At 45.2% G+C, this 17396-nt stretch overlaps 1 long non-coding RNA gene across 1 annotated transcript in view; it reads right to left on the reverse strand.

Annotated features, from left to right (window-relative positions):
* LOC138430895 (uncharacterized) overlaps positions 1 to 11928 on the reverse strand; it is a 50044-nt gene extending 38116 nt beyond the window's left edge. The window contains exons 1-2 of the long non-coding RNA XR_011253443.1: positions 11142 to 11928; positions 10762 to 11028 (exon numbers count right to left, since the gene is read on the reverse strand). This is a non-coding gene — a long non-coding RNA (uncharacterized lncRNA). The remainder of the gene's footprint in view (positions 1 to 10761; positions 11029 to 11141) is intronic.
* Positions 11929 to 17396: the final 5468 nt, after the last annotated feature.

Consider the following 17396-nt stretch of genomic DNA (forward strand, 5'->3'; position numbering starts at 1 on the left):
GAGTGGACCATTATTTAGACCTCTTGTGGGTAGATGCTGAAGGTGGAAGAAAATTAGAATCTGTCCTTGGTAACTTTCTGGTTCCTGAGCACTAGTTATGTGGGGCGTGGGGGAAAGGGCTGAAGGGTCCTCCACTTCTATTTTACAAGCTCACTAATGAATTATTCGTGTCTCACACATAGGCCTAAGGGGGTGGGGGGTGGTTGTGGCTGGTTTGACCTCTGAGAATGTTGTTTGCTAAGAGAAGGTAGAGCACAGCCTTTTCAGATGGAAAGGGAATTTACACATTATCTAATCCATACCCACCTACTTTCAGACCAACAAATTCAGACTGACTTAAGTGGCTGGATCAAGATCACAAAGCTAGTTGGTTGCACAGTCAAAACTAGTCCACTGAAAAGCTGACCTGAATAGCCAGAAATGTGTAGTATACATATTCAATGGTAGAGAGTCTGGTTTCCACATTAATGTAACCAAAAGTCATAGAACACTATGTCAAGCTGTGGTATATGTTAGAATTCTTTACTCTGCGCATGCATTAATCACAAGCAGCCCCCAGATGTCCTCGAGAGAGCAGGAGAGAGAGGTGGTCCCCAGAAGAGGGAAGAGACACCTCTTAGGAAGCTATTTGTTTCCTGGATACAGAATTTGATCAAGGACAAAGACCCATCCTCCAGAATCCTGAGTCAAGTAACGAAAGATTCCATCTGAAGCTTTTCTAATACAGTTTTTGAACTTGAAAATTAATTGTCACTGAATGTTTTCCCTGAGCTTTTGCATACTGAAAAGACATCAACATGACCAGCCTCAGCTCTCTTTCTCTCTCTTCCTCCTTGACTGTTTTCCAACCAAACTGATGGCCTCCATCCTGACTGAACCCAGCAGTCACCCTCTAGCCTCAGCTGCTCCTCTGCCTGGAATGACCGCCTCCCATAAACCACCTGACTCACACGTCCTCCTTCAAGTCTCCACTCAAATGTCATCTTGCCAGAAGACTTCCTTTATATCTGCCTAGTTAATCCACAATAGAGGAGAACCGATCAGGTCTCAAAAACAAGCTCAGAAGTATGTTAATGAGGAAATGTTTTACAGACCCTACATTTTATCATTTATATCCAGCTGTCACACATGCATTGGACATGTGCTTTTAGCAGCAGACCTAAAGCAAATGACAAAGTCTGCATTAAATACATTTAATACTCAAAATACATTTAATGCTCAAAATTCTCCAAGCCAGGCTTCAGCAATACAGGAAGTGTGAACTTCCAGATGTTCAAGCTGGTTTTAGAAAAGGCAGAGGAACCAGAGATCAAATTGCCAACATCCGCTGGACCATCAAAAAAGCAAGAGAGTTCCAGAAAAACATCTATTTCTGCTTTATGGACTATGCCAAAGCCTTTGACTGTGTGGATCACAATAAACTGTGGAAAATTCTGAAAGAGATGGGAATACCAGACTACCTGACCTGCCTCTTGAGAAACCTATATGCAGGTCAGGAAGCAACAGTTAGAACTGGACATGGAACAACGGACTGGTTCCAAATAGGAAAAGGAGTACGTCAAGGCTGTTTGTCACCCTGTTTATTTAACTTATACACAGAGTACATCATGAGAAATGCTGGGCTGGATGAAGCACAAGCTGGCATCAAGACTGCCGGGAGAAACGTCATTAACCTCAGATATGCAGATGACACCACCCTTAGGGCAGAAAGTGAAGAGAAACTAAAAAGCCTCTTGATGAAAGTGAGAGAGGAGAGTGAAAAAGTTGGCTTAAAGCTCAACATTCAGAAAACGAAGATCATGGCATCTGGTCCCATCACTTCATGGGAAATAGATGGGGAAACAGTGGAAACAGTGTCAGACTTTATTTTTTTGGGCTCCAAAATCACTGCAGATGGTGATTGCAGCCATGAAGTTAAAATACACTTACTCCTTGGAAGGAAAGTTATGAACAACCTGGATAGCATATTCAAAAGCAGAGACATTACTTTGCCAACAAGGGTCTGTGTAGTCAAGGCTATGATTTTTCCAGTGGTCATGTATGGATGTGAGAGTTGGACTGTGAAGAAAGCTGAGCACCGAAGAATTGATGCTTTTGAACTGTGGTGTTGGAAAAGACTCTTGAGATCCAACCGGTTCTGCAAGCAGATCCAACCAGTTCATTCTAAAGTGGATCAGCCCTGGGTGTTCTTTGGAAGGAATGATGCGAAAGCTGAAACTCCAGTACTTTGGCCACCTCATGCGAAGGGTTGACTCATTGGAAAAGACCCTGATGCTGGGAGAGATTGGAGGCAGGAGGAGAAGGGGACGACAGAGGATGAGATGGCTGGATGGCATCACTGACTTGATGCACATGAGTTTGGGTGAACTCCGGGAGCTGGTGATGGACAGGGAGGCCTGGCGTGCTGTGATTCATGCTGTCGCAAAGAGTCAGACACAACTGAGTGACTGAACTGAACAGAGGTGTAATTTACCCAACTGGTCTAAGTCATCAGTGGCTTGAGAATTGTTTCCCTATGTCTGGAAAGCCATAAACATTATTTACCAGTTCACTCAGTAACTAATCCTTTTGTTAACTTTTTATGAAGCCATTAGATGTTCCATTAAGATTCTTTAAAATTTCTTATCCAATTCTCTGATATATGAAAGTTATCAGAGACCAGTATTTGTTGAAAGGTTCTTTGCATAAATCTTCTTGAAAATGAAGACTTTGGCAAAAGCATCAGAGGGTATAACAGTAACTGTCTATAAATCCTGGAAAGACTTGAAAAGTCACAGTTGACATTTCATCACAATGTAACTGACAAAAGAAACTTCGTTATTACTGTACCATGCAACATTTTAAAATGTCCAGAATTATGACTAATATTTTATCAGGACATACAAAGGTCACTGTTGAGACAATAGTTACTCACTTAGCTTAAGTGACAATAAAAGATTTCTAAGGCAAATATAGAATAGATCACTTGAAAGGTAAAGAAACTTAACAAGCTGTTATCAAAAGCAGTATCCCAAGAAAACTATGGAAGAAGAAAGCAAATCCCTGTTATTCAGCAAAGATGTCTCAATGGCCAGTGCAAGTACTCACACACACACACATACAAACAGCAATCGTGGTCTCGCAAAGATCACACAGGGTGTAGCCCAAAGATTTCATTCTCTCTCCCCGACAGCACACTCAAGGTGGCTCAAAATGAGTGCACAGAGTTTTCCCATTCTGCACAAGCCAGGATGGCTCACCCCAAAACAATATACACAAAACCACAAATGACAAGGGATCTTCCTGGTGGTCCAGTGGTTAAGAACCTGCCCTTGTACTGCAGGGGGCATGGGTTTGATCCCTGGTTGGGAAACTAAGATCCCATATGCCTTGTGGTGTGGCTAAACACACACACACACACACACACACACAACAGATAAGCTATGGTGATACAGAATCAGAGGAGGTATAGTCTAGAAATTCCACTTCCAGACAGAGGCTTCCAAACAGATTGGCTCAGTTCTTGAAAGACAAGAAACCCAGAGCTGGTTCTCAGGGAGCCCAGAGTGGCTGGCCCACATGGAGTGGAAGGAGTTCCCAGTCTTTCTATCCCTGTGACAAAACAGCTCTAGATGGAGAATACCATTCAAAGACCACCCTCCCTCATTTTCAATAATGTGCGTCAGCCAGTCAAGATTATAACAGACTCTCACTCCTTCTTTTTGGTCATAGGTTTATAGCTATAGGTCGACCAGTCTGCCTTAGTTTTTCCTTGGTGGGAAGTGGGGGAAGAGGGGCTATCAGATGAAATTAAAGGAGTACTTTCATATTTGATCAAAAAACACTCATGCATGAACTGAAAACAAACCAGAGCCCTTGCCAGAAGACAGAAGGCTTTCCCAGAAAAAAAACAGCACACAGCTCAAAGAGGCCACTTCCAAGCCCCATTCAGCCATAACTTTATTCCAAGTGGCACCTTGCAGATGGGATTTCCTAAACGGAAAATCCCAAGATGAGAACTGAATGTTCCCCAGATGGAAACAAAAGTCCATCAGAGGGACAAGGTGGAGCAGCCTTGTAGTGTAGGCCAAGGGACTTAGCCAGAGTCTGGCGCAGGTGTTGCGATGTCAGATGCTATTTTTTCTCTTCCTCAAAATAATTTTTTGGGGTAGCAAGTCCAGGGAAGTCCAGGCAGGAGGAAAAGAAGAACATTCTCAAGGCAAAGAGTGCCTCGACAGATGCTAGGGCAGTCCCTCTCCTGCCTCTACTCCCATCTCAGAGTTCTATGAATAACTGCTGGGGTGGGGGACAGGGCATGACTGGGGCTCGGCCTTTCCAGGCAAGGGTCTCAGGCAATCTAGCCTCTAAAGGAATTCACCAACTCTCCATGCTCTTGAAAGACGCTTGTGTGGAGAAAAACCTCAGAGCATCTGATCATGTCAGGGGACACCCCTACACTCTGGGACTCTCCCCGACTGAGCTCCAGATTGGATGCCAAAATTGATGTCTAGGTTATCTGGGTGGACCCTACCTGTAGGGTCACAAGTATCCTTGTAAGAGGAAAGCAGAGGGAGATCTGACTGCACAAGAGGACAAGGCACTTCAATGGCAGTGAGTGAGGTCAGAGGAAGGGGACCCAAGTCCAGAAATACAGTGGCCCCTAGAAGCTGAAGTGGCCTTAGGAAGCAACACTATGAACAAAGCTAGTGGAGGTGATGGATATCCAGTTGAGCCATTTCAAATCCTAAAAGATGATGCTGCACTCAGTGTGCCAGCAATCTGGAAAACTCAGCAGTGGCCACAGGACTGGAAAAGTTCAGTTTTCATTCTAATCCCAAAGAAAGGCAATGCCAAAGAATGCTCAAACTACCGCACAATTGTACTCATCTCACATGCTAGCAAAGCATGCTCAAAATTCTCCAAGCTAGGTTTCAACAGTATGTGAGGTGAGAACTTCCAGATGTTCAAGCTGGATTTAGAAAAGGCAGAGGAATCAGAGATCACACTGCCAACCCACTGAATCATAGAAAAAACAAGAGCGTTCCAGAAAAACATCTCATTCTGTTTCATAGTCTTCCCTGGTGGCTCAGATGGTAAAGCATCTGCCCACAAAGCAGGAGACCTGGGTTTGATCCCTGGGTTGGGAAGATCTCCTGGAGAAGGAAATGGTAACCCACTCCAGTACTCTTGCCCGGAGAATCCCATGGATGGAGGAGCCTGGTAGGCTACAGTCCATGGGGTCGCAAAGAGTTGGACACGACTGAGCGACTTCACTCACACTCACTTCACTCTGTTTCATTGACTACAATAAAGCCTTTGACTGTGCGGATCACAACAAACTGTGGAACATTCTTCAAGAGATGGGAATACCAGACCACCTGACCTGCCTCTTGAGAAATTTGTATGCAGGTTAGGAAGCAACAGTTAGAACTGGACATGGAACAACGAACTGGTTCCAAATTGGGAAAGCAGTACATCAAGACTGTATATTGTCACCCTGCTTATTTAATTTAAATGCGGAGCACATCATGCAAAATGCAGGGCTGGATGAAGCACAAGCTGGAATCAAGATTGCTGGGAGAAACATCAATAACCTCAGATATGCAGATGACACCACCCTTACAGCAGGAAGCAAAGAGGAACAAAAGAGCCTCTTGATGAAAGTGAAAGAGGAGAGTGAAAAGCCTGGTTTAAAACGCAATATTAAAAAAACAAAGACCATGGTATCCAGTGCCATTACTTCCTGCCAAACAGATCGAGAAACAGTGTCAGACTTTATTTTTCTGGGCTCCAAAATCACTGCAGATGGTGACTGCAGCCATGAAATTAAAAGACACTTGCTCCTTAGAAGAAAAGCTATGACCAACTTAGACAGCATTTTAAAAAGCAGAGACATTATTTTGCCAACAAAGGTCCGTCTAGTCAAAGCTATGGTTTTTCCAGTAGTCATATGTGTATGTGAGAGACCATAAAGGAAGCTGAATGCCAAAGAATTGATGTTTTCTAATTTTTTGTCAACACCTTTTTTGAACTGTTGTGTTGGAGAAGACTGTTGAGAGTCCCTTGGACTGCAAGGAGATCAAACTAGTCAATCCTAAAGAAAATCAATTCTGAATATTCATTGGCAAGACTGATGCTGAAGCTGCAGGACTGATTCGAAGAGCTGACTCATTAGGAAAAAACCCTGATGCTGGGAAAGGTTGAAGGCAGAAAGAGAAGGAGATGACAGAGGACGAGATGGTTGGATGGCATCACCGACTCGATGGATATGAGTTTGAGCAAGCTTGGGGAGATGGTGAAGGACAGGGAAGCCTGGCTTGCTGCAGTCCATGGGGTCACAAAGAGTCAGACGGGACTGAACAACAACAACTAGAAGCTGAAAAAGGTGAGGAGACAGATTGTTCCCTGGAATCTTCAGGAAGACCCAGACCTTGACATTAGCTTGGTGAAAATGATTTCAGCCTTCTGACCTCCAGAACTATAGAGAATGAGTCTGTGTTGTTTTAGTCCCCTAAGCTTGTGGTGATCTGTCACAGTAGTAATAGAAAATTAATGCATCCAGGTGATGAGAACCGCCCAGTTCCCTCTGAGAAGGCTGTGCCACCTGGATGAGGTGAGCCCAGGCCACAGTGTACCAGTGGTGTGACAAGCTCAGGTGTGAGACTCAGTCACCCCACGCCACCAGCAGCCACCCAGAGGTCTCCTCCGAGCATTGCCCTCTATACAGCGTCACAGGGAAGGGGTGGGGCTTCCCTGTTCAGAGATAAGAACACCTGTGTGTCCCAGGGGTTCACTGGTCTGTCCTTGTTTTGAGAAGCAGGCAGGACTGACAGGCGCCACCACACCTTCCCTGTGATGGTGCCAAGGAAAACCAACTGGCGGTTTTCTTTGGCAGATCTCAACTTAGCCATTGGATAAAATCTGAGTCGAGCTAGTTAGAGCCACCCAGGAACAGGACGTACTTGCTTATTAAACATTTCAACATTGCCAGGGTGCATTTTCCCTTGTATGTTCTGGAACACTTCTTGATCACATTACCACTCTCACATAACCTGCACTGATATTTCATAACATAACACTTCACCAGCAAACCTGAAGCCCTGGAAGGTATTTCACTTGAAACCATCAAAAATGTCGAGTCAGAATGCATCTTTTACAGGCCTCTGAAGGGTGTCTCTGGCTTAGTCGCTACTTTGTCCGTAGGACATAGGCTACTGGGCAACACTGAACTAGGGTGAATGAGCGAAAACCCAGCTCTGTGACCCCATGGCTGCAGGCTTCTGTGTTCTTGTGAGTTTCCGAAGCTGGGGCTGGAGTTGGGGGCCATGGTATCTGAGGTGACCCTCTGTGACCGCTCGGCAAGACCAGGAACAGAGGCCCGAGATGGATTACATAAGGGCCAAGCAGGTCAGCAATGCCACTTAGAGTGGTTTGAAGTGGAGTCTGAACAGTGTGGCTGACCCCCATCACCAGAAGTGATCGCATGACCAGATATAATCACATCACTGAAAGTGAAACCAAGAATGACCAAGAGCCGAGATGTCACAGCAGAGGTTCTCAGGACACGGCACTGCAGTCTCCTTCCTGCCTCTCCTCCAGGAGGACCAATCCATGCAGCCCTCCAGGCTGCACAGACACCAGGGCCCCCAGGCCCCCAGGCCCCCAGGTCTGGGACCAGGGGTCCCCCTTCCGAATGTGAGTGTTGAGTTGCACAATTTAAATCTCAGCCTGGGACTTGGTTTCTGAAGCACTGGCAGGCCCTTCCCATCTCACACAGACCTGTAGGAGTCTCAGGTGAAATTCTTGCAGCCGCTAAACAGCAACTAACAGAGATTACAGAACCAGACTGCCTGCGTTTGAAAATCCAGGCTCTACTCTTTACTGCTACATGACGGCAGCAAGCTGCTTAAACATCTCTGCTCCAGTTTCCTCATCTGTGAACAGAGAATTAAAAATACTATATAAAACAGTAAAATGTGGCTATTCCTGGCTGCTGCTGATTAGCTGCCAAGTTGTATCCAACTCTTTGTGACCCTCCGTGGACTGTGGCCCTCCAGGCTCCTCTGTCCATGGGATTCTCCAGGCAAGAATACTGGAGTAGGTTGCCATTTCCTTCTCCAGGGATTTTCTCGATCCAAAGGTTGAACCTGCTTATCCTGTATCTCCTGCATTGGCAAGCGGATTCTTTACTATTGAGCCACCCTGGAAGCCCACAACAGAAATTAACTGTCTGAGTTCTGGAGGCTAGAAGTCCACCTTCGAGGTGTCAGCAAGGCTGTGCTCTAACCTCCTCTATGCCTTTCTCCCTGCCTTCCTTGTCTTACCCACTGTCCTGGGTGATCTTGGGGCTGTGGCGGTGTGACTCCAACCTCCGCCTCTGCTGTTATACATCATCCTCTCTATGTCTTCACACAATCTTCTTATAAGGACAGTAGTCATAATGAAGGACCCACCAGCCTGAAGTCATGTTAACTCATTACATCGCAGTGACCTTGCTTCCAAATAACGTCAGGACTCAGGGGTTAGACGACATCATTTGGGAGGACACAATTTTAACAGTGTCTTTGCCCTTACTGCCCAGGCATTTATGGTCAAAGACAATTACGTTATGTATTCCTCTCTCATGTCCCTTGTCATTTCTCTTTCTTATAATTTATTTGAAAATATTTTTAAGAGATAAATCATACAGATCAATGCACTTGACTAATACAAAAGTAGGTTTTGTTTTAATATCTATTATTTATTCATTTGGCTGCCCCAGATTGCAGCTGCTGCATGCCAGGTCTTTGGTCTTCATTGCGGCATGTGGGATCTTTTAGCTGCAGCATGCAGAATCTAGTTCCCTGACCAGGAATCAAACCTGTGCCCTCTGCATTGGGAGCACATAGTTTTAGCCACCGGACCACCAGGGATGTTTTAGTTAAATTAAAGCAGTTTGGGTTAAATTAAGCTCTGTAAAGTCTCTTACTGAAACACCTGGCTAAAATAGAGTATATAATTTCCTCCCTTTTCTTATTCTCTTTATTTTTCTGCAATAGCTTCATTTGTCTCAGCAACCTTTCAGTCTCTATTTTCTAGAACAATTCCAATTTAGTGAAATTTTCAATAAAATTGGCACAGAGATCACTTAAAGGCAATGCAATTGTAACACTTCTTAAGGCTTATCAAGCACATAAATCCACAAATAAGAAAATCTCTGGGCTCCCTGGTGGTCCAGTGGTTAAGAATCTGCCTTGCAATGAAAGGCACACTGGTTCGATCCCTCGTCCAGGAAGATCCCATATGCTGTGGAGTAACTAAGCCTCTGAGCCACAACTCCTGAGCCCACATGACTTAGAGCCTGAGTTCAGCAACAAGAGAGGCCTTTGCACTGAAAAGCCCATGCACCACTGCTAGAAAGCAGCCCTCGCTCGCCGCAACTAGAGAAAGCTTGTGTGCAATAACAAAGACCCAGCACAGCCAAAAAATAGATAAATCTTTTTTAAAAGAAAAAAAAAAAAAAAAGAACGTATCCTTTGTCAAATATCCCAGTTTGGGAATCAAAAAATCTGCCACTAACCAGTGGAGATCAAAAGTAAGAGGCTGGTGGAAACTTGGGCAGGGGGGTGAGGTATGCAAGAGGGCACCGAGGTCCAGAGAGAAGATCAGATATGAGGGTAAAGAGGAATGGGCTGAAGGGACATCCCACCATTTCCCTGTGGATGCCACGCCACTGACAGGAATGACACCATGATTTCATCATAATTTCATTTTTGGCAGAAATACGTTCCTTCCCCCTTGTCTTCCCAGTAATTAAATGTCCAAAGAAGGAACTTGAAATCAAGACTGGAAAAGGAAATAGCACAAGAGTTGGAACTGGAAAACAACAGCTGAGGTAAAAGCCAGTGAGGAGGACAGAGCCAGGGCAGACAGCTTCACCTTCCTGGTGTCAGATTCATTTTCTGACTCATCACGAGAGCTGGGGCCTGGCCAGAGGGTTTCAGAGCCATTTTCACAGGTAGGTGTCAAGAGGACAGAAAATGAAGGAAAACTCAAGACAGGACATGAGAGAGGAGAGTTTTCTCTCAACAAAGACACCAGAGGGAAGAAAGTAGATGACAGAGAAGAGAGAGGCACAGATCTGTGATATGAGACAGCCTCTCTGCAGCACTGACATGGAAGCTGTGTTTGCAACAGAAAAAAAGGGGACAGCTATTAAGGGGGTCAGGGGTCAAGATAATCCCAGCCAATACCTACTGAGCAGTAGCTAGGCGCCAAGCACTGCCTTAGAAACCCGGAGAGGAATGGGAACAGATGTGGTATCTGCTCTTAAGGTTTTTACTGTCGGACGTGCAGCTCAGTAGAGATAATTACCATGTTGGAGGTACGATCACAGGACAGTGAGAGAAGAATGCCAAGCGTTTCCTGGGTGCGTCTCAGAAGGCACACAGGAGCGCAGACAGAGAGACCGGGCACCACCCAGCGGGGACCTCTGTGAAGGCCTTGGGTGCCTCGGAAAGGCCTTTGTCCTTTGTCCTAGAGTCAGTGTGGAGCGCTGGCAAATTCTGAAGAGGAAAGCAATGCTATTTGATTTGTGGGACAGAAAGATCTTTCTGGATCCTCTTAGGAGGTTGGCATAACAGATAAAGAGGGCGGAGGCAGGAAGGCTTGAAAAAAAAAAAGGAGAAATTCATCTCTGATAGAAGAAGGGACTCCTTGTGGGAGAGGTGGGGAGAGGAGGAAGAATGAATAGAATTGGGTGTGTAGAGAGGGAGAGGGTAGCGTGTGGAAGGGGAGGAGTACCTGTGAGCGGTCACCGTTTTCTTTGTGAAGTGAGACAGCAGACGTCTCCAGAGACCAGCGTGTCAGATGGCGCCAAGACCGTGTGGAGCGAATCCGGGCTGACGAAGGGCTGGGGAACGAGGGCAGCTTTGCTAAGCAGGCTTGAGGGCGCAGTTAGGGTTGGAGGCCATCAAAGGGGAGTGCTGATTCGGGATTTATTCAGCGTTACCCGGGTCCTGGGTTTAAGGAGGAGGATATAAAAGCTGAACGGACATCGCGCTTGCTGATCTGCCAAAGAAGAGGGACAAGGGTGTTGAGAGAGTGGATAGAGGGGGTTTGAGATGATGCATCACAGAGTCTGGGCTGGAAAGGAATAGCCACAAAGACGAGAAGGGGCTCACCAGCCTGGAGAATGTGGAGGAGACACGAGCTAGTGGTCAGGGATGGGTGGTGGTGCTTTTCTTCACAGCATTGGCCTCAGAAGACTGAGGGAAGTCATCCTGTGAGGGCGGTTTTCTGGCGGCAGGTGCAGGCTGCGTGAGCAGGTACCCCGGCTACTCGGTTCTTCACTGTGCCCCGGGGCCTGGCTCAGTTCCTAGAGCATAGTGCCTGTGTTTATGCGTCACGTCTCTGGTGATGTGGAAACAGAACTGCAGAGATAGCCAGTGTGGCTCACGGCCCTGAGGTCGGCAAGCCGTGGGATATGAGCGAACAAGCAACTCGACCGGAAGAGGTCTCCTCAGACCGGGGCTGGGCAGGGACGACCCGACAAGCACCAGCAGGGCGGAATGGAAGACACGGAGGAGAAAGAATAGGGTTGCAGCGACTTTTCCCAAGGACCTGACTTCTGAGGAAGGACAGGGGAGAAAGAAGGGAGAACGAAGGGGTGGAGGTGGTCGGAGATGAAGGGAATGAGAGGCCCAAATTAACTGGCTCGATTTCTGGCTAGAACTTTGTTCAGAAAAGCATTTGAGATGGCTGTCGACTCCGAATGTGGAGAAGACTCTAATCACTGCTTACATCTGGTTGTGACACACTGGAGAAGTGCTGGCTGAAACCAGGCGCAAATGTTGAGAGAGGTCACCCAGGCCAAGGTAATCATCATGAAGAAAATGCTCTCCACACAGCACATTTCAATTTCAGGCAGAGATTATCTGTGAAAATCAGTTATGATGCCACTGCTTCAGTTCATCTTTTCGAAATTCCTCCGCAAATACTCTTCCGCATGAGTGCTGAATCAGATCTGCCTTCGCAAATCGCACTTAGGTAATTAAGCTTATGGTCCAATTGCTCAACTGCAAATGTCTTCCGAGTAAAAAGATTATGATTATTTTCAACAAGCTTGTGACCAAATTGGTTTGAATGATTTTATTCTAATGATTATTCTGTGATTCCAATCAAAAATTAGATTATTTTGATTATTATTAGGTTATTTTGATTATTCTTAGATTGATTCTAATGACTTACATTTTACCAAAGAAGCAGTTTGGGGATGTGGCACAACCATTTTTTATTTTCTAATTCATTAATTTCTGCTTTTTATCTTTTTCATTTCTTCCTTCTGCTTTTCTTTGGCTTATTTTATTGTCCTCAAAATGTTTTTTTTTGAGTTGGATACATAATTCACTTCTTTCTCTCTTTTTGGAAGGATTTAGGTACTTTTATAAACTTTCCCATGAACTCAGCTTTATCTGTATTCTATAGATATCTGTTTCATTATTGCTGTTTTCTAGAAATTTCATGATTTTTATTTCCATATCTTCTTCATATCAAAATATTTAATAAAGGGATTTAAAAAAATTTTAACAGAAAATTCAAAACATACACAAAATACAGAGAATAGTATAATGAATTACTAGGTACTCATCACCTACCTCCAATAATTATCAATATATGATAAATCTGGGCTCACCTTATCCCAAATTCCAGACATCTTATCATTTCCTCTGCAAATATTTCAGCATGGAAACTGAGAGATTTTTAATTTCCTAGTGGAAGGGACATTTTGTTTCTGGCTTTATTATTCAGATCTGGTCTTATTGCATGATGATCACTGAATATTCTATGCACTATTTATACTCTTGGAATATATGGAATTCACAAGTATTATACAGGCACTTGTGAAGAAGGTACATTCTCTAGTTCTAGGACAGAGTTCTATCAATATCTAGCAGTTAGATTTAGTGTTATGGACTAGAAGTAGAAAAAGCAGCCTTCTTATATTGCTTGTAATTGGCTTTATGAATGGAGTTGCTATGTTACCCAGTGCAAAAATCCCCATTACTATTATAGTTTCTTATAATTATACCTATTAGCATTACAAAGTACTCTTACTTAATAGGTTTATTTTTTTTGAGGGGGTGCTGAATTCCATCTTGTCTGATAGTAAGAATGAGCTCTCTTCTTTCTTTTTGTTTGTTGCTGGTGCTACTGCTGCTAAGTCATTTCAGTCGTGTCCGACTCTATGCGACCCCATAGACGGCAGCCCACCAGGCTCCCCCGTCCCTGGGATTCTCCAGGCAAGAACACTGGAGTGGGTTGCCATTTCCTTCTCCAATGCATGAAAGTGAAAAGTGAAGTTGCTCAGCTGTGTCTGACTCTTAGCAACCCCATGGATTGCAGCCTACCAGGCTCCTCCGTCCATGGGATTTTCCAGGCAAGAGTACTGGAGTGGGGTGCCATTGCCTTCTCCATTTGCGTGTTACACTATTTCAATTTTGATCACACCTTCAATTTCAATTTTGATCACACCATTCTTCTAAACATCTTAGGACTTTTATCATATGTTAGCAGTCTTAGCAGTCACGTTTTTTAATTGCAAGCAACCAAATCCACTAAAGCGTTTAAACAGAAAAGGTTATTGGCAGGCTTACAGTAGTTCCAGGAGAGGCAGAGGATTAGTATAGGGGGCCATGGAGCCAAGAACAAAGTCTGACTGGTGCAGTCCAGGTCAACGCCTATGCCCTGATTTCAAGGGAAACTGAGACATTGAATTCTGGTTTCTACTCTTGATAGGAGAATTCATAATGTGGAGATTTCCCCCCAGTATAGGAGGCCTTGTTGGCCACAGTATAATAAATACCTTCTACAGCAGTGTCACTGAAGTTTCAGATACAGAACTTTAACTCCTCAGTAAAAATAGTCCAAGAATCTATAACCACATTCCCCTGATATCATGTTGTGTGTAGAAGCTTCCTGAATGCATGCAGGATGTTCTCTAAAAATGTCCCAGCCTTTACCAAAAAATAATACGTGGTCACAAGTTTTGCTTTCCCTTTCTTGCTTCTCTTAGAATCACACCTTCCTTCTTATTTTTATATCCAAAGCTCTTATTCTAGGCTTGCAGTTTCTCACCCAGGATTACTAAACTCTCTTCTGATAGTTCCCAGCCTTTTCCTGTTCCTAAACCATCCTACTTACTGCCCATACCCAACTTGCTGGCATTATGTTCTGGAAACCTGGCGTTAAGGGTCCAGGCTTTGTATAATCTCACTTGGCAAAGACATGCTGAATGACTGTGCCATGCTGGGCCACATGCTTGGGGCTGGAGGTTCAAATATGAGTCAGATAAAGGCTAACCTTAAGGGCCCCTCAGTCTAGTGGGGCAGACAGACAACCAAATAGGAAAATATGACATAAAGTGCTATAATTGTGGCACACAGAAAGAGCACCTAAACCAGTCTGGGGCAGACATAATCTAGGGAGGCTCCTGGAAGAAGGTACCTCTGAACAGGGTGGGGAAGGATACATCCACTTCTCCCAGGGAAAGAGAGCATTTTAAGCGTAAGAAACTGCCCGTGCAGAGGCAGGTCAGCTCGAGGGTGCTTAGCGCTCTGAGGAAAAGCCACAAGTACTTTAAAACGGAACAGCTGGCTCCTTAACAAAGTAGAAGAAGGCTTGTGTCTTTGGGTGAGACGTGACATACTGAAGAGATGGGATGCAAAGCCAGTGGAAAGCAACTGAAGGCTTTTTAGCATCTGAGTAAGATCAACCAAGCAATATAATACATGTAGAATGGATTGGAGGAGCTCGCTGGTGGCAGGTGAAAGGTTAGCTGTGAAAGGTTAGCTCTCATGCTGAAGCCCATGAGAGAAAGTGGGTGACAACGGTGGTGGCTGCAAGGATAGGGCGGTGGTGGGGGGAAGACCTTCTGAAGAGGTGTCAAGAGGGACTCCACTAAACTCAGTGACTATGAGAAGGAGTGAGAGCAAAGCAGGAGTCAGTGGAGACTCAGGATTTCCGTGCTCCTTCGGGGAAGGGATTCTAAAACCGAGTCCTTGAGAGGAGGTAGGAATCTGGGGAGAGAGCAAAGTGCTGTACTGAAAGTCCCAAGTCTGGGACACACACGTGGAGGATGTGGCGGGAAATCTGGAGAAGGGAGATGGCGCAGCAGAGGCTGAGGAGCAGTTCTGCCCAACCGTGGCACGCCCCCTGCAAACACCTGGAAGCTTTGAAAAACCCTAAAACCTGGCCCCTGCCCCCAGAGGTGCTAATATAATCACCTGGGCAGCAAGATCAAGGCACTCCAAGGGACTCTGCTGGGCAGACAGCCAATGGCAGAGAGAGGAGGATGCCAGGCCTGTAGGGTGCCCTTCCCCTCTCCACCACTCTACTGGGTGACTGTGACAAAATCATCAGCCAAGTTTCCTCCTCTAGAAAGTGAAGATCATAACACTCGGAAGGATTTCAAGTATGAAATAAAATAAGGTGTGTACAGTACCTAACACCATTCCTGGCCCATACTGCAGACCGATGAGCTGCAGGAGTCAACTGCGGGACCACATCTAAGGAAACGCATAGTCTCAGCCACATTCCCAAAGAAAGTGTGGCTTTCTGTTTAATAGGAAGGAAAACAAGGAACTTCCCAAACCTCTAATGAACAAAATGACATCACTTGTGTCCATGCAATATGCTGGCTCCTGCAGCAGCCTTAGAACTGACTGCAAGATATGGAAGGCAGCATGCTGGCTTAACACTCAAAGCAATGTTCCAGCAGCTATGACTCTTGGTTGAGATACAACACCAGAGATGCAACACACTTGTCCACCCCTGTAGACAAATACTCATGAAGCATCCACTGTATGCCAGGCAAAGGACCCTTAGGCATTCTTTCATTCTTTAACCAACATGATTAAGTACATACTGTGTGCCAGAAACCCCACTAAATTCTTGGGAAATCGTGATAAATAAGAAAAAGATGGGCTATAAAAACCCTGAAGGGGCAGACCCTGTTCCTTGACATCTCTTTAGTCCATCCATTCCCAACATCCCCGCAGCCACCACCCCTGCCCCCCGTGACTTCTTTCATGGGTTTCAGCAATAGCCTGACACCTGTTGCAAGCTCCTCCAATCTGTCAAACACTCAAATTACAGATTTTATTGAATAATCTCTCAGATAGGTGTTACATAACTACCCGATGGTGTGTCACAAGCACATGATCCTATGGGACCACTTAGTAGGGGGTTTCAACCAAACAGGAAAGCTGGAAGGGCTGCCCTGAGGAAGTGACAACCAAACAGAGAAAAGTAGCTATTGGCCAAAGGGGAGTATAGGAGAAGGGATTTCTTGGGTCCTGCACACCTTCCCCGTCAGCTCTCTCACACCACCATGCCCTCCTCACACAACTCCTGAATCACTTCTGCACTTGGGCCTCCAGCCAGCGTGAGTCATCCTCCAAGGTGCAGCAAAAAGCCAGCTTCTTCCTCATGGTCCTTTCTGACCATACCCTGCTCTCCAACACCCCACCCCTGTGTCTCCACCATCAAACCTCTCACTTCTTAGTGTAAGAGACACAGGTGGCCAAGTCTCTCAGGTCTGTTGACCACTCTATCCAGCAACAAATACAATGCCAGGGATACTACCCAGGGTACTCCAGAGAGACAGAATCAATAGGGGGGGGTGTGCATTTGTGTGTGTGTGTGTGTGTGTGTGTGAATAATGTATATAAGAAAGTGAGAAAGTCAGAGGAAGACAGAATTTTTTTAAAATTATATAGAATTAGTTAATGCAATCATGGTGGCTGACAAGCCCACAATCTGCAGGGTGGGTCCAGGGAAGAGGTAATGTTGCAGCTCTCCCCTAAAGGCAGTCTGGGGCTGGCTTTCCTCTTCCTCAGGGACCTCAGTCTTTTTTCTCTCAAAGCTGTCAACTGATTCGATGAGGCCCACTCACATCATAGAGGATAATCTGCTTTACTCAAAGTCTATTAAGTTAATGTTAACCTTATAAAAAATAACTTCACAGCAACATCTGGCCTGGTTTACGACCTGGTATCTGGGTGCTGTGGCCTAGTCAAGTTGACACATAAAATTAATCATCACACAGTTGAAAACAGGTGCTTGGCAAGTATTTTTGGAATGAAATCTGCTAATCTTAGGTTTGTTTTCTTCTTTCTTTTTCTTTGTCTCTCTCCTTTGCTTTTCTTTGAATGCTAGTCCCATAGCCCTACCCTTTTTAAACTTTCTTTTGTGTGTATCATTCCCCCAGTGGTTTTTTCCCCAGGCATGCTGGGGGTCCCATCAGCTACAGAAATATACAAGAGGTTCACTGTCACAGAAAAGGCCCTGGTTGTGACCACACTGATCCCTGGAGAGCCTCCCAGTTGGCAGGAAAGGAAGCCACAGTGAAAGAACTTGTTAAGGTCAAACCTCAGTGA

Source organism: Ovis canadensis, chromosome 26, assembly GCF_042477335.2.
Source record: "Ovis canadensis isolate MfBH-ARS-UI-01 breed Bighorn chromosome 26, ARS-UI_OviCan_v2, whole genome shotgun sequence".
Taxonomy (NCBI): Eukaryota; Metazoa; Chordata; class Mammalia; order Artiodactyla; family Bovidae; genus Ovis; species Ovis canadensis.